Source organism: Taudactylus pleione, unplaced genomic scaffold (assembly GCF_031769625.1).
Source record: "Taudactylus pleione unplaced genomic scaffold, aTauple2 ptg000487l, whole genome shotgun sequence".
Taxonomy (NCBI): Eukaryota; Metazoa; Chordata; class Amphibia; order Anura; family Myobatrachidae; genus Taudactylus; species Taudactylus pleione.
This window is the reverse complement of record NW_028284889.1, coordinates 2,884,888-2,911,138: the sequence shown is the minus strand read 5'-3', so window position 1 is coordinate 2,911,138 and position 26,251 is coordinate 2,884,888. Positions and strand designations below refer to the sequence as shown.

General features: G+C 41.9%; 1 protein-coding gene across 1 annotated transcript in view; it reads right to left on the bottom strand.

The window, feature by feature from the left end:
• RAI2 (retinoic acid induced 2) overlaps positions 1–24,582 on the bottom strand; it is an 86,674-nt gene extending 62,092 nt beyond the window's left edge. Inside the window, exon 1 of the mRNA XM_088449500.1 lies at positions 24,321–24,582. The gene's annotated coding sequence lies outside the window, so the exon portion shown is untranslated. The remainder of the gene's footprint in view (positions 1–24,320) is intronic.
• Positions 24,583–26,251: the final 1,669 nt, after the last annotated feature.

Sequence of the window (26,251 nt, the reverse complement as noted above, 5' to 3'; positions counted from 1 at the left end):
TGTATAAGGAGTCAATTTCCACAAGAAATAAAAATGGAACCAAGTAAACCAGTGCACATATGGCCGTGTGGCCTAAAACATTAGTTGATGGTACAATTGGAAAGAGGCAATTTTTTTTTTAATTATATAATATATCAAAAACCTAAATTAGGGAGGGGGGGGTGCCAGAAACTTTTTGGCAGGGGGGAGCAAAATTTATAGTTACGCCACTAACAGCAGAAGAAGCAATCCTACGGAAACATTCAGGTAAGAGTCTGAATTTCGATAAATCACTTTTTAAAAGTAGATTTCTCTGCAGTTAAAATTAAACACACACTTGAACAGAGAGTGGGTGACTCAGAGGATCAGGTACATGCGGTTCAACACTCTCAGGATGCCCAAGCAACGTCCATTACAGTTTTACAAGCCAAAGTAGACGACTTAGAGAATAGGGGTAGGAGAAATAATCTAAGATTTATAGGTGAAAATTATTATAGCTGAAATTGTTCGAGATGCACAGCTGTCAGGATATCTCACCACAGATGTTTTTGAAACACTTGATATTTCTGGTACCTCTTTCTCACCCCATATTGAGCGAGCACACCATATTGGCCCTGCTCGACCTGATACTGATGCTAGACCCAGGCCAGTCATAGCAAAATTTATGGCTTTCCGCATGAAAGAACACATTTTGCGAGCTTACCGTAAAATTCCCCAACTTGTAGTAAATGACAAGCATATTGTAATTTTTCAAGACTTTTCTGCCTCAGTTGCGCAGAAACGTAGGTAATTTTCAAGTGCCTGTAAAATACTTCATGACAACCATACACGGTTCGCATTAATGTATACGGCCAAATTGCGGATACAAGATAATGGCCGAACACTGTTCTTCTCTGACCCTGCTCAAGCTAAAATTCATATCACACGAATGCTTGGTCCTGGTAGTCCTTCTAATCGCTGACATTTACTTCGTTTTTTCTTTTCTTCATAAAGTGTTTTCATCAACTAAGATTAAGTGTTATTGTCTATCTTAGAGCCACTCAGACTCAAAATGTCTACTGTAATTTATGTTTCAAATCATATTGCAAGTACCATTTTATTGTTTGGTACTTGCTGAGTTGCTAATACTGTTTGGAAAATAAAGAAAATGTTGTGTGAAGCGATGTGCGTTTTATAAGTTTTATTTTCTTTTTTGTTTGTGCCTCACTCCTCTCCCCTGGATCTCTGACTATTTTTTTGTTATTAAAGTCGTTTTTTCCCCCCTGACTCTCCCTACTCGCTGGGATGGGGAGATGGGGAAGAATATGTTCATCCCTTTTTTTGCATATCTTCCCTCGGCTAGGTATTGGCTAATATAGATGTAAATATTCCCTCGGTAACTAATTCTTCTGCCAGATCGCATTTTAAAATTCTTACCTGGTACGTGGGTGACCTTAACTCCCCTGTCAAGCGTAAAAGGGTAATAACGCATTTAAAACAAATAATTTTTCTTCAAGAAACGAACTGGGTGGAGGGAAGTGGTTCCTTTCTTAGAGCCCCCTAGTTGGACCAGTGTGTCTCAGCCGATTTCCATAGAAAAGCTAGAGGGGTGGCAATACTATTTGACAAAAGCCTTCATTATACTTCCTGAATTCAATAGCGGACCCTAATGGCCGTTATTTGCTTCTTGATGTGGAAATATAGGGTTCCAAATACACATTGGTAAATGTTTATGCCCCCAATCTAGCTACTCCTGACTTCTTGCAGGACTGAACCAATCTTTTATTACAACGTACTAATTTCCCTCTTATTTTAGGGGGGGGTTTAAATTCAGTGGATGACCCCATCATGGACAAAAGGCCTCCACCACGCCATACTGGCTCTGCCTCATGGAAACAAGTTCAAACAATGAGATCCACTCTCCAGCTTATGGATAGCTGGCGACTCCTAAATCCTACTGATAGATCTTTTACATTTTATTTTGGAGTCCATCATTCCTTGTCCAGGATCGATACTATTTTGATAGCTGACTCCATGGTAACTCAGGTTAAACATAATGATATTCATAGCATATTAGTCTCCGATAACGCCCCAGTTTCCTTAATACTCAAAAAGTCAATACAATCAGGCAATTCTAGATCCTTGCGCTTTCCCAGTTATCTTTATCAATCTGATGACTTTCGTAGATTTCTAACTAATAATTGGTCGAATTATCTAGATGACAACTTGGATTACTGGGATAGACCAACCATATTTTGGGGTGCAGCCAAAACTGTTCACTAGACAGAAAAAGAGATTGGCTGCAATGTATTGCTCTTTGCATGATTCATTGACCAAACCCCTCCAGGTGCACTTGACCTCTCCTAATGAGGAATCTCTACAATTATATATCCAAGCTAAGCAATTAATGAATGATTATTTATTATCGCAAGCCAAACGTGACTTAATTTTTTCCCGATTTAAATACTATAGGCACTTTAACACTGCCCACACAATTTTAATCCCTAAACCCAACCAAGACTTTCAGTTGGTAGGCTCTTATAGGCCTATCATGTTACTGAACACGAATATTAAATTGCTAGCAAAAATTCTTGCCGATAGACTTCAAGCCTTTCTTCCCCAGGCTTTGACATGTCACCAACTTGGATATGTCCGCAACAAACATTCTGTCAAAGGGGTTTGAGCAGCAATTGCTGCGGTCATTGCATCTTCTCATTCACCTAATTCTCAAAACATATTGCTGAGTGTCGACACCACCAAAGTGTTCGATACTGGACCTTGTCTGCACTTATTTTCATTATAGCAACATAGGAATTTCCATCCGGACTCTATTAAAATTATTCAATATTTATATTAGTCTCCTTCCAGCTCCCTGCAGCTTAATGGCCACCACAGCGACCCCATTGTTATGCACAGAGGAACACGCCAAGGTTGCCCCCTGTCCCCACTTTTATTTAGTTTGGAAATTGACCCCCCTTTACGTTTATTACAAGATGACACCCAGTTTCCCGGGATTCAGATTGGACGTAGAACAATTAAGTTGACAGCTTTTGCCGACATTATTTATCTAAACCCGCTGACTCTCTACCACACATTTTTCACATTTTGACATCTTTTGGTGCCGTTTCAGGATTTTGTGTTAACTGGTCCACATCGGAGGTGCTTCGACTGGGTTCAGGTAATTTTCTTAGGAGGGGTATTGGCACTATGCTATTGACTTGGAAATCTGACCATCTCACATATTTGGGAATACAAATTCCTAGGAGGCCTGGACTCTTTTATATAATCTTAACTTTACCAATGTTGTTCAAAAAATGGGGAGTTGGAAATCTCTTTCTTTGTCTTATTAGGGGAGGGCCAGATGGTGTCATTCCCCCGTCTTATGTATTTAATTCAGGCCTTACCAGCTGTGCTTTCACCCAAAGACATCCAATATATCAATTTTCTTTTTCAAAAGTTTATTTGGCAGGGAAAGAAGCCACGTATAGGTTTGATTAAGTTGCAGCAGCCCGTTTCTAAGGGTGGTGTTAATCTTCCTAATCTGTTGTGGTATTCCCAAGCAGCTCAAAGATTGGATACATAACCAGGAAAACTACGCTAACACAGACCTTGAGAGGGAGTTTTTACAGGGTGGGGACTTAATCACTTTTTTACATCTCCACGATCAAGAGGTCCCTTCCCCAGTTAGAGAAAATCCATTGTTATGGAACATTAAGAAATTATGGATGTGGATGAGACATAAACATAGTGTTAATGCTCACAAATCATTATATCTCCCCTTTTTGGCTAACCCAGACTTTCAAAAAGGATGAGGGCATCACCCTTTTAATATTTGGAAGCTGAGTGGGATACTTAATATAAGTAATTTGACCAATGACCATAATCGGAGGCCACTTACGCTCCAGGAGGCCACCGACAAATTTCCCGTTCTGGCAGCATATCCGGTGGCATTTCTCCTTGCACAACATTACATCAGCTCCATATTGTGATATTTCTCCCCGGTGGATTGGCAGAATCCAGTTGATACGATGCTTGGGCGACCACCGTCAGTTGGGAGGGCAATCTCTTTGGCATATAAGCACTTCCAAATTATTTTGGATCACTCCACTAATCAACGGGTCTAGCAAGTTGGCTTCAGTACCTACCTGATCTTCAGATAGACAATCTATTGCAGGCACATTCTAAATCATGCAAAATGCTTTCCTCTTCAATGTATAAAGAGATGTTTCTGAATGTGCTGCATAGAACCTATCTGTCCCCCTATAGACTATTTTTAACAGGAATATCTACCACTCATGACTGTTTTAAATGTGGCGAATCATATGCATATCTCTATCATTGCCTTTGGCTTTGTCCCTTAGGTCATAGATTTTGGGTACAGGTGCGTAACTTCTCAACTGAACACTTAGTAAATTATTTGCCTTTAATCCCTGAATGGGCGCTCTTTGGTATTTCTCCAAGGGGACAAAATATTTCTAGAGGTGGTAAAAAATTGATGATTGCAATTATGGCAGCAGCGCGTAAGTCTATTTTACAAATTTGGTGAATCCCCATCTTTGTCATTATTTAAAGCTAAACTTTTTTACCTTTTCTGAATGGAAAGGGTGGGAGTGATGATGGAGGGGGACAAAAAAGTGGAGCAAATTTTTGGTGTATGGGAGAGCTACATTACAACTTTATCTAGTGCTGTTAGGGCTCAACTCCACGGCTCGTTGTCCAATACGGTTTGGTAGCAGAGGGAGATCCACCCATTGTCCTATGATTTTTCAATTATATGTACAGAGTTGGGGGAGAGGGGGCGGGCACAATTTCTTTTCTTTTTGTTTTATTTAATTTATTATTTTTATTAGTTAATTTTATTGTATACTAAGATGATGATTTTTATTTTTTTTTCTGGCTCAGCATGTGCATTTTATGCTATAGGGTTACCCTTATCTATAGGACTGTTTTGTTCCTGAAATATTCATATTGTTTGAGAATTGGTTGAATTGTTAACCTTATGCAAATATTTCTGTAAAATTATTTTTTGGTTTACATGTTACAATTTTCATCTATGTGTCATATGTAATTTGATAATATCTTTGTTACATGTTGCTATATCATTCGTTGCTTCACTATAAATAAAGATGTAAAAATAAAAATTAAACACACACATTTTAATTAAATACAATTTAGAACTCTTAGTTAAATTAAATCTATTACACTGTATATCCCTTTGTCAGTTTTCACACAATATGAAGCTGATTCTCTATGTCTGTAAGACACATTGACATACATTTATTCCATACCACTAATTGCATATTGTCAGTTTTAGTAGATTTCACTGCTAGCCTCATCTGAATGCTATAGTTTTGTAGCTGACCTTTAGACTTTAGTTGTGACACTTTAGAGGTCACCTTCGGTATGCATTTTTTCTTTTAGTTTATGAGTAGTACCAGACAAGAAACTTGCCTGTTTGATGCATCAATAGAATTAGTTATAAAAGCCACGCAGCAGGCACATTGAGGAAACCATAAAATGGGATTTTTTTTTAAAGTGCTGCCTATAAAATGTAGTTGTGAATTCTGTATGCATTGAAAGAACACATTAAAATGTAACAGATTTGGCAACATGCTGCTGAAACAGCACTGCATGTCTCATAAATTGATATAAAATCTCAGATCTGTTTTTGTGAATGGGTCACTATCAATTTTAGCCTTGTACAGATGTCAGATGGCAAGACATATAATGCAGTAGAATAAAAGTAACATGCAAATTTGCCAAAACATGTCTCCTGTAAAAAGTCTATGTACTACCAGGAAAGCTTATCGCGTCTATGCGTGCACCCGTTTTTCGCGCAATTCCATTCCAAAAGTCGCAAAGCATCATTCGCGCAAAACTTCTTCCTGGTTTTACCGGTGTTAAGTATAGGTGAAAATAGGGGAGATCTGTTTGTACCCCCAAAAAAGACAAAGTGATAAAAGTATTTGGGGTTCTTAAATTGTGTCAAATGGCTGTTTTATGCATATTTCAAAAGCAGTCAAATAATAGAAAGCAAGTGGTTTTTTGGGGGGCAAATTAAATGTTCTAAAATGGGGGTGTATAAAAATGCCTATAAGCATATATTTGTCTAATTTAAAGACACTTTTACTTTATAAATATTTATTACTACCAAGATTCATAAACTTGGTAAAATATTCCCAACTTGTCCAGCTACATTGCTGGAGGTGCTTGGCAGATGGCAGTTAGTCTGTCTGGTCCAACACTGTAAACCTAGGCAATAATCACCTGAGAGATGAGAGACCCCCCTCAGTCACACAAAAAAGCCCAAGCTCTGAAAGTGTAACAAACCATTGGTACACAAACTATGCTTAATTTATGCAACAAAACTACCCAAAATTGTTATGAACTATGACTGAATTAAGTTTTGCAAACATACAAAATAATCATCATTTCTTAAAGGCAATGTGATGCCGGGCAGTGATGCGATGTTTGGTAGTGCACATATTAACCAATTACGATACCTGTATCCAGGGCCGTAACTAGGGTAATGCGACCTGTGCCATGGCACAGGGGACCGCAGGGCAGGGGGTGCTGTTTGGGCCTGTCAATTTTCCTGTTTATTATCATTCTCACTCGTAGATGCTCTCTCTGGCATAGGGCACCAAAAAGTCTAGTTATGGCTCTGCCTCTCTCATTGCAAGGTTTCACGCGCAGCCCTATGGGGTGCAAGGGAAAACTTGTAATGTGGATGATCGTGATGTGCTGTTCGGGAATGTACAACTCCTGTAATTAAGTCATCCCCAGAATACTTTCATTCCAGGATCTTGTGTGTTGACTTAAGTTGAGAGTTGTACAGTATCGTCTTGTTTCTCGTTATATATTCCCTTCCTTCCCCTCCGTCCTTCGCTGCCACCGAAACTTTATGTTGTCATTTGCAAATTTAAATCTACTGCAATCTGGAGCATGACCTAGCTTAGAATATTTTAAACTCATTTGATTGGATAACTGAAAACAAATATAATATACAATAATCCTTACTGAACTATAGTAAACAGACAACCTTTTGAATATATATATATACACACACTACCGCTCAAAAGTTTGGGGTCACCCAGACAATTTTCGTGTTTTACATGAAAACTGACTTATTTATTAAATGAGTTGCGAAATGAATAGAACATATAGGGCCAGATTCAGACTTGCAAATGAGATATCTCTCTCAACTTATCATCTTGGTGAAACCATGCTGCACTGCAGGTGGGGCAGATATAAATTGTGCAGAGAGATTTAGATTTGGGAGGAGTGTTTCCAACTGACATCTGAATTGTAGAGTAATAATAAAGCTGTGCAGTATTTGTGGGCTACTTGCAAAAGCAGCTAGTATTTACCCCACATGTAAAAAAAATGTATGTATTTACACCCCTTGCATTGCAATATTGTTTGTTCAGGTTCACAGTTGAGAGAGATATCTCACTCTATTCCCAACTCTGAATCAGGCCCATAGTCAAGACATTGGCAAGGTTAGAAATAATGATTTTTATTTGAAATAATAATTTTTTCCTTTCAACTTTGCTTTTGTCAAAGAATGTTCCTTTTGCAGCAATTACAGCATTGCAGACCTTTGGCATTCTAGCTGTTCATTTGTTGAGGTAATCTGAAGAAATTTTACCCCACGCTTCCTGAAGCACCCCCCACAAGTTGGATTGGCTTGATGGGCACTTCTTGCGTACCATACGGTCAAGTTGCACCCACAACAGCTCAATGGGGTTGAGATCTGGCGACTGCGCTGGCCACTCCATTACAGAAAGAATACCAGCTGCCTGCTTCTTCCCTAAATAGTTTTTGCATAATTTGGAGGTATGCTTTGGGTCATTGTCCTGTTGGAGGAAATTGGCTCCAAACAAGCGCTGTCATTGGCATGGCATTGCAAAATGGAGTGATAGCCTTCCTTATTCAAAATCCCTTTTACCTTGTTCAAATCTCCCACTTTACCAGCACTAAAGCAGCCCCAGACCATCACATTACCTCCACCATGCTTGACAGATGGCGTCAGGCACTCTTCCGGCATCTTTTCACTTGTTCTTGTCTTACAAATGTTCTTCTGTGTGATCCAAACACCTCAAGCTTCGATTCGTCTGTCCATAACACTTTTTTCCAATCTTCCTCTGTCCAATGTCTGTGTTCTTTTGCCCATATTAATCTTTTCCTTTTATTGGCCAGTCTCAGATATGGCTTTTTCTTTGCCACTCTGCCTAGAATGCCAGCATCCCGGAGTCGTCTCTTCACTGTAGATGTTGACACTGGCGTTTAGTGAAGCTGCCAGTTGAGGACTTGTGAGACGTCTATTTCTCAAACTAGAGACTCTAATGTACTTGTCTTCTTGCACAGATGTGCATCGGGGCCTCCCACTTCTCTTTCTACTCTGGTTAGAGCCTGTTTATGGTGTTCTCTGAAGGGAGTAGTACACTCCATTGTAGGAAATGTTCAGTTTCTTGGCAATTTCTCCCATGGAATAGCCTTCATTTCTAAGAACAAGTATAGACTGTCGAGTTTCACATGACCGTTCTCTTTTTCTGGCCATTTGGAGAGTATAATCGAACCCACAAATGTGATGCTCCAGATACTCAACTAGCTCAAAAGAAGGCCAGTTTTATATCTTCTCTAACGAGCAAACCCATTTTCAGCTGTGATAACATAATTGCACAAGGGTTTTCTAATCATCCATTAGTCTTCTAACGCGCTCAGCAAAACACAATGTACCATTAGAACACTGGAGTGATGGTTGCTGGAAATGGGCCTCTATACACCTATGCAGATATTCCTTTAAAAAACATGTTTGCAGCTAGTATAGTCAAATACCACATTAACAATGTATAGAGTGTATTTCTGATTAATTTATTGTTATCTACATTGAAAAAAATAGTGCTTTTCTTTAAAAAATAAGGACATTTCTAAGTGACCCCAAACTTTTGAACGGCAGTGTGTGTGTGTGTGTGTGTGTGTGTGTGTAAATATATGTGTGTATATATATATATATATATATATGTGTATATATATATATATATATATATGTGTGTGTGTATGTGTGTATATATATATATATATATACATGCATACATACATACATACACACACACACACACACACATACCTAAAAAAATGGCAAACACTACACTTTCCAAGAGACATGCAATATGACACAATGGCTTTAAGGGAAACTGTGAATTTAGGGCCTGATTCAGAGCCGGTCGCTATTTGCGCTCGCTCGTCCAGAAAATAGGGGTGGCTATTCAAATGAACCGTTCGCTGTTTGCGGTCTGTTCATGCCTCTAGGTCTGAACGAGCGAACAAAACTTGCGGTCGTTTTTTGGGAAACTACGCCCCCTGGCCGCTCGCATCCTACGTCATGTCCGCTATTTATTAGATTAATCGAGTACATCGAACAGGGTATGAGCTGCTCGCTATTCTTGTGGTTGGTTTTTGCTACCACAATTTTGCGAGCAGTTCTGGCTAAAAATAAACCCAGTGACGTGGTCAATGACTCTGCTGTTTTAAATATGCACACCCATAAAATGCCCGTTTTGACCTTTAAGCACGCCTGCGATCGGATCTCCACTCCCCGTTTTCAAGCACCTTCCCCTGTTACCACCCACATACGCCTCATCCTGTCACTCAAATTAGCAGGCATTCGCTATTTTGCGAGCACATGAATTTCGGCCGCACTGACTGGTTCGCGCATGCGTATATCGATCCGTACGCATGCGCAGTTTGGCAAACATCGCTCGGAGCGAACGAGCTGCCGCTTACGAGTGGCTCTGAATCAGGCCCTTAGTCTCTGTAACTGTACCAGACCTACAGGAAAGTTTATTGTTTAAACATTAATTTTCTATTTACTTTGTCAGTTTATAATCTTTATATGTGGCAGTGTCTTCTCTTGTCTTTTATCTTTTAATTTTACTGCTTAAGCAAAAACTAGCTATCCGGCAGAATCACACAGTATCTAATGTGTCTATCCTACATAATATGACCCAGCAAATATAATTGGTACATTAAAGAGTAATAACTGCCAGGGGAAAAACTAAATCTGAACATCCTAAACACACAGATGCCGCAGTCTCAGATGGGCAATTTACTGTAGAAACCTGAGGGAGCAGGATTTGTAGAAATAATCTGACAAAACATATCTGCATCTCTGGGTATATATAAATGACATGGAACAGTAATCTCTCTTGTTCTAACTTTACATTACTAATAAAAATAACACAGATCACAATCTCCCCATGTATCAGCTTGCTTAGTTCACAGTGGCAAGAATAACCTTCAACTGTTGCATGACGAGAATATATGGAATTATGATCACTACAACATTATAAGGCTCACTGATTTTTTTGTAAAAGTCTATAGTCCTAGTTTATATTATGCTACAACAGTACACCTTCTACAGGATGCCATATATCACTTTAAAAGCTACAGTACTAACAATTATAAAAACTGATGCAGAGAACGGTGCCAAGGAATCAGTTTGAATGACCGCCGGCCCTATGACCGTCAGGAGTGAAGATCCCGACAGGGGATTAAGGTAAGTAAAACTAACACTACTTCCCCCCCTAACCCTCCCTTAGGGGTGCCTAACCCTAACCTCCCCCCTAGTGCCTAAACCTAACCCTCCCCATCCCCGCAGCCTAAACCTAAGTCTCCTGGGGGGGGTGCCTAACCCTAACCTCCCCCTGGGGGGTGCCTAACCCTAACCCTCCTTCCCCTAGCCTAACCCTAACCCTCCCGGGGGGGTGCCTAACCCTGAGTCCCCCCCGGGAGCCCCTAACCTAAGAGTGGGTGTCCGTGCCTGCCGCCCGGCTTACCGTCGTTCGGTATGCCAGGCGTCGGACTCCCAGCGTAGGCATAATGATAGGCGTCGAAATCCCGATGCCTATCATTAGACCCCTGCCGGGATTTGACAGTCGAGAAGCCGGCAGTCTGCATTTCGACCGTCTGCTTCCTGACTGCATCCCGGTGCGAATTAGCGTAAAATATATTTTACTATATTTTATTTATATGACACCACAGAGTGTAACCAGTGCCATATTAGAATAACAATTGGATAAAAAACAATCAAAAATTAATATACATTTAATAGCGATACAACAGACATAAACAGGGGCAAAAACAAAACTAAGAAAAACGATACAACAATATGATAGTGTTCCCGCTAGGCACTTTTAGCGACGCACTGTGCCATGCCTGTTGGGAATTGCGCTCTGTAAATAATGACTTGCGCCATGCCTTCTCCGACACACACTGAGACCGTGACAGAGCAACAAGAGAAGGTGGAGCAAAGGGCCGGAAACAGCCGTTTGGCAACAACCCAGTCCCTAAGAAGTGCACACACAATAAGAGAGGGGCTCCCACTGAATGCTGCTGACAATTCCACCAAGCTGGAGACACCCAGGTGCAGCTTTCCCCCTTTCTTCTGCAGCTCATGCAAAGGAAACAGTCACCAGAAGCCCTCTGAGGCAAGAGTGAGATTGTGATGTACTCTGTACTCTGCCCCAGCTGGCCCACCATCTTTCCTTTCTCCATGGATCTGCCGCACTGGCTGAATTGCAAGCTCTGCAGCTCAGGGGGCAGCAGAGGGCAGGGCTGTAACTAGGGTGGTGCTGCTGGTGCCGTCGCACAGAACGCAATTGCCCTGTCGTTGGAACCGGCCACCACCACCGTTATCAGTAAAAGCCCTCACTCGCAGCAATGCATACTAGTAGTGGTGCGCCCAGCTCCTTCACTGCCAGGTGCACCACTACCTCTATACATTGGAGCGGGCAGTGACTGTCTTCTGCACTCAGGGCCTGATTCAGAGCTGAACGCTCTGACCAGAGCGCTCGCTCTGAATCAGAGCCCTCCTCCTTGGAAATGGAGCGGCCTCCTGGCCGCTCGTATAGCTGTGGGTGATCACCCACAGCATATGCGAGTGGCCAAAAAGATGGTCGCGATGGTCTTGACCATCGCGACCATCGGACTTGCGACGGAGACCCTGCGGTAGGGTCTCCCTGCCACAAGCCCTGGAGTGATTTTGGCTCTATCAGAGCCAAAATCACTCCCACTGACATCACTAGTGATGTCAGTGGGGCCGGCTTCAGACGGTAGGCGTTCCCATGGGAACACCTCCGTCTGGCAGGCACGCCCTGGCACGCCCACCAAAGGGGGCGTGCTGTCAATCAACATCGACAGCACGCCCCCTTTGGTGCGAGACCCGGAGCGATGGAAAGCCCGTCGCTCCCCGGGTCTCGCGCATGCGCACGACGGAGCTCCCTCCGTCGTGCGCATGCGCAGTGGGGAACATCGACCCGCTTGCGAGCGTACTGCATGACCCCCTCAGTCTCCCTCAGTGTTTGCAGGGAGAGATGTCATAACGTCTCGTCTCTCCAGCAAGGGAGCCATGGACCGGCGGGCAGCCAGTCGCGGAAGGTAAGTGTTAGCGGCTGGAAGAGACACTGGGCTGGGGCTGGAAGCGCCACTGGGAGCGGGGGCTGGAAGTGCGACTGGGGGCTGGGACTGGAAGTGACGCTGGGGCTGGAAATAATTAAATCATGATTTATTAATATTGACATAGGGAGGGGATTGGGGGAGGTGATGATTTATGGTATAATGTATAAAGGGCACTAATATGTAAGGGGCATTACTGTGTGGCATAATGTGTAAAAGGCATGACTGTGTGGCATAATGTGGAAGGTGCATTACTGTGGGGCATAATGTGTATAAGGGCACTACTAATGTGTGGCATAATGTGCAAGGAAATAATGTGTAAGGACCATTACTGTGTGGCATAATGTGTAAGGACCATTACTGTGTGGCATAATGTGTATAGGGGCACTACTAATGTGTGGACTAATGTGTAAGGGGCAATACTGTGTAACATGTGTACGGGGCACTACTGTGTGGCATAATGTGAATTGGGTGTATTATAGTGTGGCCACACCCCTTACCCACAAGACCACACCCCTTTTGGGGGCTCATGTCTGCCGCATGGACTGTTCCTGTTTACAATAGGGGTGGGGGGACGCCAATGCTCTTTCTGTCACAGGGCACCAAAATGTCTAGTTATGGCTCTGGCAGAGGGGTACAGATTTGCTCAGGATGTCAGCCATGGCTGTGGGTGAGGAACGAACCTTCGTGGAGGATGGGTTAGTGTGGAAGGAGGGTGAGTGCCGGCAGAAGGGCTCCTAACCCTAGTACAGTTTAAAACATTTTTTATGTGCCCAACATAACTAACACCCTTACAGTAAAAGTAAAAAAAGCAATAAAGAAAAGAAAACGAAAACAGTCGTGGAGTATCAAATGGGAATTTCTCCAGGATCTAAATATCTTTATAGTATGAAATGTGGGCACTACTTTGTGATATATAATAGGAATTTGTGGTACTACTGCGTGGCATAACATGAATTGTGGGAACTACTCTCTAGCATAATATAAATTAGGGCACTACTGTGTGGCATAATAAGATTTGGATGCATTATCTTACACTGTAACACATTGATTATAATGTATTATATCTGTATATAACAGCTTTAACGACGAGTCGTGTCCAAAATCTTGCCCTTCAATATAAAATATGCCCTCTTCAGTGATCAGCACCCTGCCCAAAAAAATCCTAGAGTGAACACTAAAAGGAGATACAATTCTTAGAAGAAGAAAATGGTGGGTACACACCTGATAGATATATATGCAGATCGAGTGATCTCCAGATATATCTTTAGATGATGGTGTTCATACACAACGGCCATCACCTATCCAGCAAAAGCGTGTTGGGGCCGCCCCCTCCCAGCGGCTGCCGCTTTGTGTGTACGGGTGGTCTGCAGATAGATCTGTCCATCCGCTGTGCAGCCAATGAAATATGTCTGTGAACGATGCGGTTCACAGACATATCATCTGTACACACTGGCCAACGGCCAGCAGATATATTGGCTGATCAATTGATCGGCCAGTGTGTAGCTGGCATAAGAGTGGAGGGGGATAGGATATCGGGAAAATGTGGCGTGAGAAACTAAAGGATGGAGGACTGTTTGTGAGCGTGTACAGCCTCTTGCGTGAATTAGAACTGCACATGCACAGAACAAATGGAGCATATGCAGATTTGCATGATTTTATCACTTATGCCTGTCTGCATCTGGATGGGCATGACAGGGGCATTCAAATGCAGGCCAAGTGCAGTAAGGGCATGTTATCGCAAATGCCTACACATGCAGACCAGGAAAGAGACGCATCTACACCTGGGTAAGCCGTATTATGTGCGATAAATCAGAGGCAGGTACAAATAGCAGATGATAATGATCACAGTCACCGGCACTAGCATATCGTTTGTGATTGGCTATTTGTCAGATATCTGCTGACACCGGTTGGTGCTTTCTTCGTCGCTCTAAAGGTACATACACACGTAAAGATTTTCTGTCCAAACATCCAACTAGTTGATTGGTTGGAATGAAAATCTGGTAAGGTATGAAAGCAAATGACAATCAGCAATGTGCTCCCAAACGCCGGAAAATGGACAAAAACTGTTGTTTGGATCAAACATTTAACAAACTTGTCTGACGACCATTTTCATCTGTTTTCTGGCATTTAGGAGCAAATTACTGATCATCAGTTACTCCCATACATTACCAGATTTTCATTCCAACCAATCAACTAGTTGGATGTTTGGACAGAAAATCTTTACGTGTGTACCCAGCTTAAAATTTTTGTGTTGACATGGGGAGTTGTCTCTGCATTATTACAGAGTTTTTTCTAATTTAATTGACGCCTAATAGTGAATGCGTTTGCTGCACATATAAAATAAATGGTATACAACATGGGCACAAGTGTAACGAAAGTGTCTGCATGACTAGCATAAACCATACGTGCAAATAACTTATTTCCAACCATTTGTAATGCTTTAGGTGTGTTCCAGTTGCCAGGGTTTGTCTTTTTAAATTGTATCTCATTGTAATTCTACAGCCAATTCAGCAGCAGATCATAAATGAGAATGATGCATCTGCCACTTAGAAACATTTATAATGATTGAGGTAAGGAAGGTGAAGGAAAATCTATTACTAAAATACTAAGGCCCTGATTCAGAGCCGGACGCTCTGACCAGAGCGCTCGCTCTGAATCAGGGCCCTCCTCCATTAATATGGAGCGTCCTCCTGGACGCTCGTATAGCTGTGGGTCACCACCCACAGCATATACGAGCGTGCAAAAAGATGGTCGCGATGGTCTTGACCATCGCGACCATCGGACTTGAGAGGGAAACCCTGCGGTCGGGTTTCCCAGCCGCAAGGCCAGGAGTGATTTTGGCTCTATCAGAGCCAAAATCACTCCCACTGACATCACTAGTGATGTCAGTGGGGCCGGCTTCAGACGGTAGGCGTTCCCATGGGAACGCCTCCGTCTGGCAGGCACGCCCCCGGCACGCCCACCAAAGGGGGCGTGCTGTCAATCAACATCGACAGCACGTCCCCTTTGGTGCGAGACCCGGAGCGATGGAAAGTCCTTCGCTCGCCGGGTCTCGCGCATGCGCACGACGGAGCTCCCTCCGTCGTGCTCACGCGCAGTGGGGACCATCGACCCACTTGCGAGCGTACTGCCGCTCGCGAGTGGGTCTGAATGACCCCCTAAATTCCCAGATTGTCTTAAACTTAGACTGTAGTTCTCATTCATTAAAAAAACGCACAAAAAAGTTCCATGCTGAATATATACTTGAAACTAAACATGCACGGAATTCTATTGCTTAGGCAGAGTACTTAATTTCTGTTATCTTTGAATAAAACAACATATAGGGCCAAATGTAATAGGTAGTCAGTTTTAGTAACAGTACAAACTCGCACTTTCTCGCACTTTTGAAAAGTGCGAGTTTGTACTGAAACTCGCAAATTCAATAGCCTGCGAACTTTTCAGCTCGAGGCTACTGCATTTGCGAGTTTAGGACTATGTAAACTGACACCTTTTTAATGCGAGTAGCTTTAAAAGGTACGAGTTTTAGAGAAGCCATCACAGATCAGTGAGATCCGTGATGGCTTCTGTGTGTGTTTAAAAAAAAAAAACGTGCACCCCCTCCCACAAAAGCATAACCAGCCCCGGGCTTTATAAAGCCTGTTCTGGTACTAAAAATATAGGGGCCAAAATGCGTAGGGGGTCCCTGTATATTAAGAACCAGCACAGGGCTTTGTGTCCGGCATGGATCGTTTTTTTGCGTTTTTTTATTTTAACCCCTGGATTGCCAGTGGACGTGATCAACGCATAGGAGAGGTGAGTATGGATTTTTTTTTTCAGGTACACCCCTATGGATTACTTCGGATACTAGGTGAGTAAGTGTGAGTGTGCATGTATGTTTTATTAAAATTTTACATTCACGGTGTATGTTTGTTTATTTATGTATTTCTTTAGTTGTGGAACTACAAGGGCCAGCGGGCCCGTAATGCCCCGTATGCTAGTATTTGTGGTTCTCCAAATACCAGCATGCAGGGGAGGCTTGCTGGTACTTGTGGTTCTACAACTAAAGACAATATGGAAACGTAATTTTTACACTTTACACTAAAACTATCAAACCGGCACCCACGGCCATAGGGTGCCGGGGATAGCCCCGGGCTATCAGTCTAGGCCTGGGGTGCCATGGAGAGGGGTACCCCTTTATTGGGGGGGTGCCCAACTCCCCAGGGATCCCCGGCCTGGACTGATTAGCGGTCAGGGTTAATGCTTTGGCCAGGGAAACCAGTGAAAGGTTTTCCCTGGCTGTGGCATTATCCCCCCGCTAGAAAGAGTTTGGTGCTGGTTCTGGAATTTTCAGGGGACCCCTACTCGTTTTGTCCCCTGATTTTCCAGAACCAGGACCAGCTCAACAAAGCCCTGTGCTGGTTCTTAATATACAGGGGCCAAATACGCATTTTGGCCCCTGTATTTTTAGAACCAGAACAGGCTTTATAAAGCCCGGGACTGGTTATGCTTTTGGGGAGGGGGTGCACGTCATTTTTTTTTAAATTTAAAAACATTTTACATAAGTACACACAGAAACGTGTACATATCTCATGGATATGTGAATGTTTCTGTGTTAATCTGACCTGCTCAGGATGTACTCTCTAGCCTGAAGCAGGTCTATTATTTGGGGACTTTTGGTTATCTTTTTTTTGCGAGTCTGAAACAGACACCCTATTACATTGGGCGAGTTGATTGTTTTCAATGTGAAAACATCTGGATGCGAGTTTGAGAATGGGGAGTTTTAGTAACTCTGAAAAATGCGAGTTTTAGTGAACAGACACCCTATTACATTGGAGAGTTGTGAAAAATTGCGAGTTTAGCACCAAACTCGTAATTTACCAAAACAGACTACCTATTACATTTGGCCCATAATCTCAGATCTGTGCATTGGCTATAACTGGTCTACCCAGCATATATGTTGTCCTATCTACAGATGGTCACACATACAGTGATCCTACTGCTCGGCCTGTTGACGATAAAAAATCTGACAAGACCTGGGGCTGGCACTTGGTCAAATGTGTGGTTTTAATCCTATCAGTTCTAAGATCAGTAAATCCTATCAGAAGATGACTGTACACACAGGCCAGTAGCAGTCGTCTTCCAACCACTATTATCAACCTGTCTATGCAGCAGAATGGGACAGAATGGCCCTCACTTAACCAATAACTGTCGGAATAGATTCTAATCCTAGCAAATGGTAGGCTGCATTCTAGAGAACCAAATGGCTGCTTACACTAAGTTTAAGGTGTTAGCGCATTGTAACATAAAACTCACAGTCGAAAATGTTCAAAAAGTGCTTACTGTAACACTCATCACAACTCATTTATATTGTATATAAGCAACAGACTGTGAAATTTAATACAAGAATATTTAATTAGTTTTCTATATGTATTTATACATACATTTCTGCCAGTCAGACCAGAGCATAAAAATTAACAATCACTTTATTTCGGCTTTTCCCCCAAACTCTTAAGCGGCCCATACATGGTGCGATAAATCAGCTGATCCGACGGATTGGTACGATTTGGCTGCTATATCGCACTGTGTATGGGCATGATATCGGATAGTGTGCGTATCAGTGGGGTCGTACATCGCACCGCAAGATCTTACTGCAGGTTCAGTTGATCTGGGGATGAGATGTGCGATCCCATGCAGCGCTATGTGGCATATCGGGCAGTCGGCCACCCAATCGCACCACGTGTGGGGACCACCCGATATGTCGGATCCCCCGTCACGTCGCACGGTGACTATCGCACCGTGTATGGGCCGCTTTAAGACAATGGAGGGAACTTTGAAATTGCTTAATGTGTTATAATAATAATTGGCATTTATGAAATTGTGAGGTGTAATTAATGCTAGTAGGAACATATTACCAATGCACAGCAGGTGGGTGGACTTGTGTATAGGCCTCCAAACTGTAAATGACAGTGCATGGGGTCATCAGCCGCGTCGTCATATTGAGCTGCATGTAGGGCCGACCTGGCAATGCGGCTGACGACCCCACGGGAGCATGCTCCACCCGACATCGTGGGTACACACTGCGTGATTTGAACTATTTGTCGTACTGATCTGTCCGAAATAGTCAAATCGTCCAAAATATCGTCTAGCGTGTACCCAGCTTAAGAAGAATAGCAATATGTTGTAGCCTGACTGGTCTGTTATGGTATTAGGGTGACTGGTAAATATTGGACCAGAGCGGTTTTAATAGATAAATATGTGCATATTCTCTAGGCCCATCATTTCATATGTTCTACCATTAGACTTCCTACTAATGAAGTTATAATAGGAGAGGCACTAGGTATCCTAGCAGGACAAGAGATCCCCTGTGTCTATAACAACAGTTTCCTTAAACTAATTAGAAACTCCTGGTTCTAATGGAAACATTAGCAAATTAGAACAAATGTGATACTTTTAACACTGACCTCTGCATAGCAATTAGCCCAAGTCATACATCTGAACCTATCCTAAGATTAATCCTAGCCCAAACATTGGGAAGCTTGCTCCCCAATTCTAATACTGTAAGAAAGTGTAATATGTACCAAACAAATATTAAAGTAAATATATATATATTTATATTGTCTTTCTTTTATTATACGCAGAACTAAACAGTGAATGTGTACAGTACATACGTGCTCAATGTCAGCTGATTACTGATGTTCTGTTACCAGCACTGACCTTTATGTCCAAGCTGAGTGACATCACAAAAACTCTTTTATGATGTAGGTCAGTCACATGATCAGTCTAGTCACTGCTGCTTAATCTACCTGAGTTGTATAACTAGACACTAGACTGAGGGAAATTACATATCTGAGATATATATATATATATATATATATATATATATATATATATATATATATATATATATATATATATATATATATTATATAGGGCACCAACACTTTTCAAATCACAACTTTTGTTGCCAGCAATAAGTTTTGTATACATTGTAGCTTTTTTTTTTATTAATGCATTGTTCTTCAAGACTAAATAAAACATTGTGTAATACATTTACAAATTATCCGTTTGCTTACAAATGAGAATGGGATGCCAGTAAAGTGATATTTGCCTCAGGCCCCATAGACTAATTTAAAGCAGCCATGTATAAGACTTGATGCCAATGTCATTAATAGGACAGAGACATAAGAGAGAGGCTGCTATTTTCCTGCAGACAGTACAGCAACCCAGAAATAGGTGCGGTTTTACATTTTTTTTGCTGTGGGTAGAAAATATCTCATCCTGCCACTGTGGAGTACTAGGTTTTTTGGACATATATACGTAACATGACCTATCTGACCCTATTATGGAAATTAATATGATTTATTGATCACATTTTCCTACATATAATTGCCCTCCAGCAAGTATGCACAAATCTGGCATCACTGAGATGCTATTATACACACATTGGCCCTCATTCAGAGGCGGTCGCTCGGGAGCGATCGGTCGCACCCAAAGTGATCGAGAATATGCAAAACGAGCGCTCAATCGCAATGCACATCGTAAGCGCGGAAACACCCACAACAATGGAAGCACACCTCCTATCTCTACGTCAGCACGATTAACACCTGTTACAGTGTAAATTGCCTATAGACATCGATTGAGGCAGAAACCATCGCCTGCACTCGCAATGCTTAAGGTAGACCCTGGGCTACCTTTAGCACTATGAGCAGTAGCATTGTTATTGCAACGAGATGACGTGTGTGATGACTCGCTCAGTAATATATGCACGCCCTTAAAACGCCCTTTTTAAGGTCAACCACGCCTGCGTGCGCACCACCACACCCCCTTTCACAAGCACCTTCCCTGTAACCACCCACAAACGGCACGAAATGTCAATGACAGCTACGACCTCGTAGTGACTAACGAGCAAGAGGATTGCGGTTGGAAAGACAGGCTTGCGCACGCGCACTGCCATGTACACGCATGTGCAGTTGAAAAAAACATTGCTCGCTATGTCCAATTGTTCCGTGCGACCGCCTCTGAATGAGGTCCATTATCTCTACCATTCACACCAGATTTCTATCCATGTCTCTAACGATGAGTTCTTTTTATCAGTCCTATGTAGTATATCTGATTCTTAATAAATAAAATCTAATAACTTCACTCTCACACGTTTTACTACTTGCTTCATTGACCTTAAGGGGTCTATTTACTAAGCAGTGTTAGGAGACAGAGTGAAAAGTGATAAGGTGCCAGCCAATCAGCTCCCAACTGTCATTTTTCAAACACAGTCTGTGAGATGACAGTTAGGAGCTGATTGGCTGGCACCTTATCACTTTTCACTCTGTCTCCTAACACTACTTAGTAAATAGACCCCTAGATGTCTAGCAATATTATGTTAAAACATACTTTAAATAACAGACCTGTCTTTGCAAATAACTAAATGTGTTTTAAGAAACTGTTTGCAGCAAGTTGTATTTGTGTTCCTAGTATATTTATTTGGTATTCTATAAAATGAATAGAAATTATAATAATTTACATATTCATTACCAATATATTATCACAAACAAATGGCAGACAATGACATGAAACAGAAGGTAAAGACAGCCCTGCCAATATCAGTGTGTGGAGAGCAACCAATACATAATGTCTAGAATAACTACTGTAGGGTTTGGCCAATAATATAAAAGCAACCATTGGTGTCTGACATTTATGTGCAAAGCCAGTGAGGAGGGAACAGCGAGAGATGGAGTAAGGGGGGAGGAGTGAGAAGAAAAAGAAGGTGAGGAGAGAGAGAGGGGGGGAGAGAGAGAGAGAGAGAGGGGAACAACAGCTAGTAACACATATGGATGCAAAATGCGATTACATTTCTGACTATAAAAGTTTTGTTAGGTTCTAAATGCCTGTGACACCACCACATCCTCATTCTGGCACATTATAATTAATAGAATTAGAGTTTAGCGTGATGCCACAAGGACTAGCATGCAAGCTCCTGCCTAAAGGCCCCCATACATCAGAGATTGATTGCAGCAATCGTGCAATTTGCAATCGATTGAAAAAGGGAAAGATTTTTATACACAATCGATTGCAAATTGCACGGTTGCTGCAATCAATCTCTGATGTATGGGGGCCTTCACTGTCCTTTGTGCTAAGACCTGAAAATACCCCCTATATTCACCTGGAAAATTATGGGGAGAAAGCAGTGAGAGTCATATGAGCGCATACTTCCATATGCTTGTATAGTGGCCAGCACCCATATGTACACAGACTTTATAATGTAATATTGTTTGCTAGCTTTGAAAATAAAACAGAAATAGGCATTGGAAAATTGAATGGACAAGCAAATCACTTTATTTGGCCATTATCTCTAACACAAAAATTATCTGTAACAAGAAAACATTTTTACACCTTAAAAACCTTCTAAAATCTTCTTCAAACCATTATCAATAGTAAAGGTGCATACACATGTAACGATTTTTTTTGAACAATTTAACTATAACGACGTCATTATCATTCAATTGTTGAAAAAATCGTTTAGTTTCTGAGTTATAACGATGAACAATTATCGTTCATGCGCGTTCCCGGTTGTAGCTCATTCTGACTGACCAACTGAACGATTTTCATTAAGGGAAGTTACAAAAATCATTTGCAGTTCAAAAAAATCGTTCATTACACTTTAAAAAATCTGACAGAAAATCGTTCATAACAAAATCGTTGTGTGTGTATGCAGCTTAAAGCTGGGTACACACGTAAAGATTGTCTGTCCAACTAGTTGATTGGTTGGAATTAAAATCTGGTAACGTATGGGAGTAACTGATGATCAGTAATTTGCTCCCAAACACCGGAAAATGGACAAAAACTGTTGTTTGAACAAATTTTTTAGATGAAACATTTAACAAACTTGTCTGACGACCATTTTCATCTGCTTTCTGGCATTTAGGAGCAAATTGCTGATCATCATTTATCCCCATACGTTACCAGATTTTCATTCCAACCAACCAACTAGTTGGATAGAAAATCTTTACGTGTGTCTGCAGCTTATGTGTTAAGCTCAAAAATCAACATCTAGCAGATATACTGTATCTAGTGAACTTGAAGATCTATCTAGCCTAGCTGATACTTAATAGTGTTAATAAAAGAATATGTATGGTATTCAAAAATTGCCAACAGAACAATCATTTCAAAGTACAACATGACTGCTTATATGCCACCCACGGCCACTGTCAATCAGATCACAAGCTACGAATACCACTCTTTTGTGCGAACATAACATAAAAGTAAACAACAAATGTTGCTGTGCTAGCAACAAATACTAGTATTTTATAATCCAGGGTCTATAATACACATTTTTAGAGATTTGGGCGAAGTTACAGGAGTAAGATTTACAAATGTGACAGTTTGTAAATATTTCTTTAACCACATATGTACATTCTTGCAAACCAATAAAATTGTTAACTACACTATCCTTTATAATTTTGAATAAAACCTTAGGAATAGTAATCTCTAATATTAGACACCAAATAATTCATTGCACCTCCCCAAACGTACTGTAGCCTTACCAGGCTGAACTAATTACTGGATCATCCCATGCAGCCTGTCCCCATTCCCCACGAAACAAGCTTCATGAATCCTTAATTACACAGCTAGTAAGAAGCAGACAACTTCACTGCAACGTAATCAGGATTCAAAAGACCAAGAATCTTTCTTTCATCTGACAGAATTAGGAAAGGGATTGTTCTTTTTCTTTAATGCTAAATGTCACTACCTCAGGTCTCAGAATCCTCCATATTGGTTTCCATCTAACATAAAACACAAAGGAAAATAACATGCTCCATAGCTGAAATATTTGATCTGTGTCCAAATCATCCTAGCCTATGCAAAATAACAAAGTAAAGCTCTGGTACCGGTTACTAATTAACAAAACATTTGATGTATACAGAATTGATAAAAAAGGTCTTGCCAATATGTCATATTAACCTACACAATACAATACAGTATTGTAACAGAGACACATGGTGTTTTGTTAACTACTGTTTACATTATCATGTACAAATGAAATGAATTATTGGTTGCAATTCAGATATAAAGTAAAAGATTCAAATGAAAATAAAACCTACAAAAAAATAAATAAATCATGTGGCTGTGAATTAAATCATCTTCATCAATTACTCTCGTCCCCCTTGTCTTATTATGGATCCACCAAATATATCTGGCTGTCAAAAAAACACCCCTGGGATTTGTGCATCTGAAACACAAGGCAGCAGCTGTTTGGCAACATAACTGAAGTCTAAACAGCAATAGCAGTAATATTTTTATTTTCCAGCAGTGTCAAAAAATGTTTATACTGAACAAATAAACACAAGAAGGGAATCATGCTGCTTATCACCAAATATTTTACTTAACTATATTGTTCTATGGCATATATAAATGTTGTATGCATGTCTGTGTATAAAGAGAGCGATGGCTACACTGTGTATTGTAGCTAGCTGTGTGTGTGTGTGGGGGGGGGGGGGGGGGGTATATGATGGTAGAGGTGCATCTTTCACTAGTGGTAAGTGCTGTCATGTCACCAGTACACTGCCAGGAACCGAGTGGGGGGAGATCATCACAGGGACGATTATTGCTGGGAGCCTTCATCCTGCTTATTATATATATCCGCTCCTGATCCCGTAATCTCCCCTGCTCCCCATAGCCAGCTATGGTGCCAGTGATAACCCAGGAAGAAGATATGGTACTCCCCCCCCCCCCCCATATCCTCCCATAACCTCCGCACAATGTCAGTGCATTAATGTGTTGCAGGTATAATTAGTAGCCGCCCTCAGCAACAGCCTGTCAGAATAAAACCCCAAATACTGCTCTACCCCCGCTTACATGATGATTATATCCCCCGTCTGCTGTATGCAATGTAATGATGCCAGCCAGTGGGCAGTGCCCCCTCTTACCTGGCATGCACTGTCACTGGTGTCCTTGCCTGGCTCTCCTCAGTGCAGCAATGTTCCTATTGTCCAGCAGTGGAAGAGACTGCGGATGCTCGCACACAAGAGCGATGATTTGTGCAGTTCCCTGAGGTGCTAGCGCTGCGTCATGGGTATTATGCTGTCTGTGAGCTCCGGCAGCGTATAACATGTATGTGTGTGCGAGGCTCCGGTCTGTGCTGCTCCGCCCTCTCCTGCTGCCTGTCTCTGGCACCGCCCGGACGCAGGCTCAGGCTGTGCTGTGTGACGGCTCCCAGGCGCTGGCTGTCTCCCTCCTCTGGCTCAGGGACGACTCTTAAACATTTTATTCTGGATTACATCCGTCCATTGGCAGTCTCCTGATTCCCTTACAGTATTACCTACATGTAACATGGCTTTGTGACCTTAATATTTCCTCTCTAACCTTTCCACAACATCTCTATTTCTCCAATCACAGTGCATGCATTGTTTGGGGCTGTAACTGCTTGCTCATCTTTCTCTTATCTAGAACACAGTGAACATAGTGTTAGATTTTCCTGAAATCCTCATGATCATGGTGTCACACCCACAGCATGCATGTTTCCCTGCTGTATGGTGTGTGCATCCATTCCATCACATCACATCACAGTATTATCATCCTCATTACATCACAACCGCATGTCTTGTTCCTGTGCTTTTATCAGATGCCTCGGCGGTCCTGTCATGTTCTCATTTTATTCCCCTCACCCTCTTATGTCACTGGTCTATACACTGAGAAATAACAAAATGGACAAAACATAACTTACATACAGGTTCAGTATCAGGGCACTAGTGTGTTAAACCCAGCAAATAATGGTTTTATAGTGATGCATATAGGAAAACACAAAGACTATGGGGAAAATGTAATAGGTTTAATGTTTGGGGTGACTTTCAAGTTGTCAAGAATTGCGGCGAGATTCTGGCAACTTTGACCACAAAGTCGTTGGATGTAATAACCATGGATTTTGAGGCTCACTAAACAAATTACAGTCAGTTCTCATCACTTTGCAGTGAATTTAAACCTACAATACTCCTTCAATCCGCTGTTGATTTATTGAAAACATGGCAACTTCTGTATTTCTTATTGGTTGAAATGTAAACCTGGCAATTATGCATAATCAACCATACTAGGGAATCCCAGCAGTAACCACTTTATGGAGGATATTAGTTACTGAGGATATTATGGAGATAATTAGTCCATAATTTGAGGGTATTTGTCATAAAGAGTTCTGCTAAATATCGTGGAACAACCAAATTGGGCAATTAAACCTTTCCATTTTGACAGCAGTCTGAAAAATGTCAGTTAATCTCTTCTACCAAGAAGTGTAGGGCACCACAGTTCACACATTACACGTCCATAGGATCCAAACAGTAGTAATGTGAATGTCATGTCCAATGCAAGCAGCATATCAGTTGATTCTGTCATATGATGATTGAGATCTTTCAATTGTACGCTCTGGCGACCTGAAAGGGTTCCACCACGTCTATGCCGTCAAGGCCGGCCTTTAGGCATGTTTGGTGTAAACAAACCGTGAATAATGAAATTATACTGCAGTCGGTGATTGAAGTCCCCCCAAATCTCGCTGATATATGTGGCTACAATAGCGGTCACAGGGCCTGATTCAGAGCCGGACGCTCTGACCAGAGCGCTCGCTCTGAATCAGGGCCCTCCTACATGAAAATGGAGCGGCCTTATGGATGCTCGCATAGCTGTGGGTTACCACCCACAGCTATAGCGAGCATCCATGATGATGGTCGCGATGGTCAAGACCATCGCGACCATCGGGTTTGCGACGGAGACCCTGCGGTAGGGTCTCGCTGCCGCAAGCCCTGGAGTGATTTTGGCTCTATCAGAGCCAAAATCACTCCCACTGACATCACTAGTGATGTCAGTGGGGCCG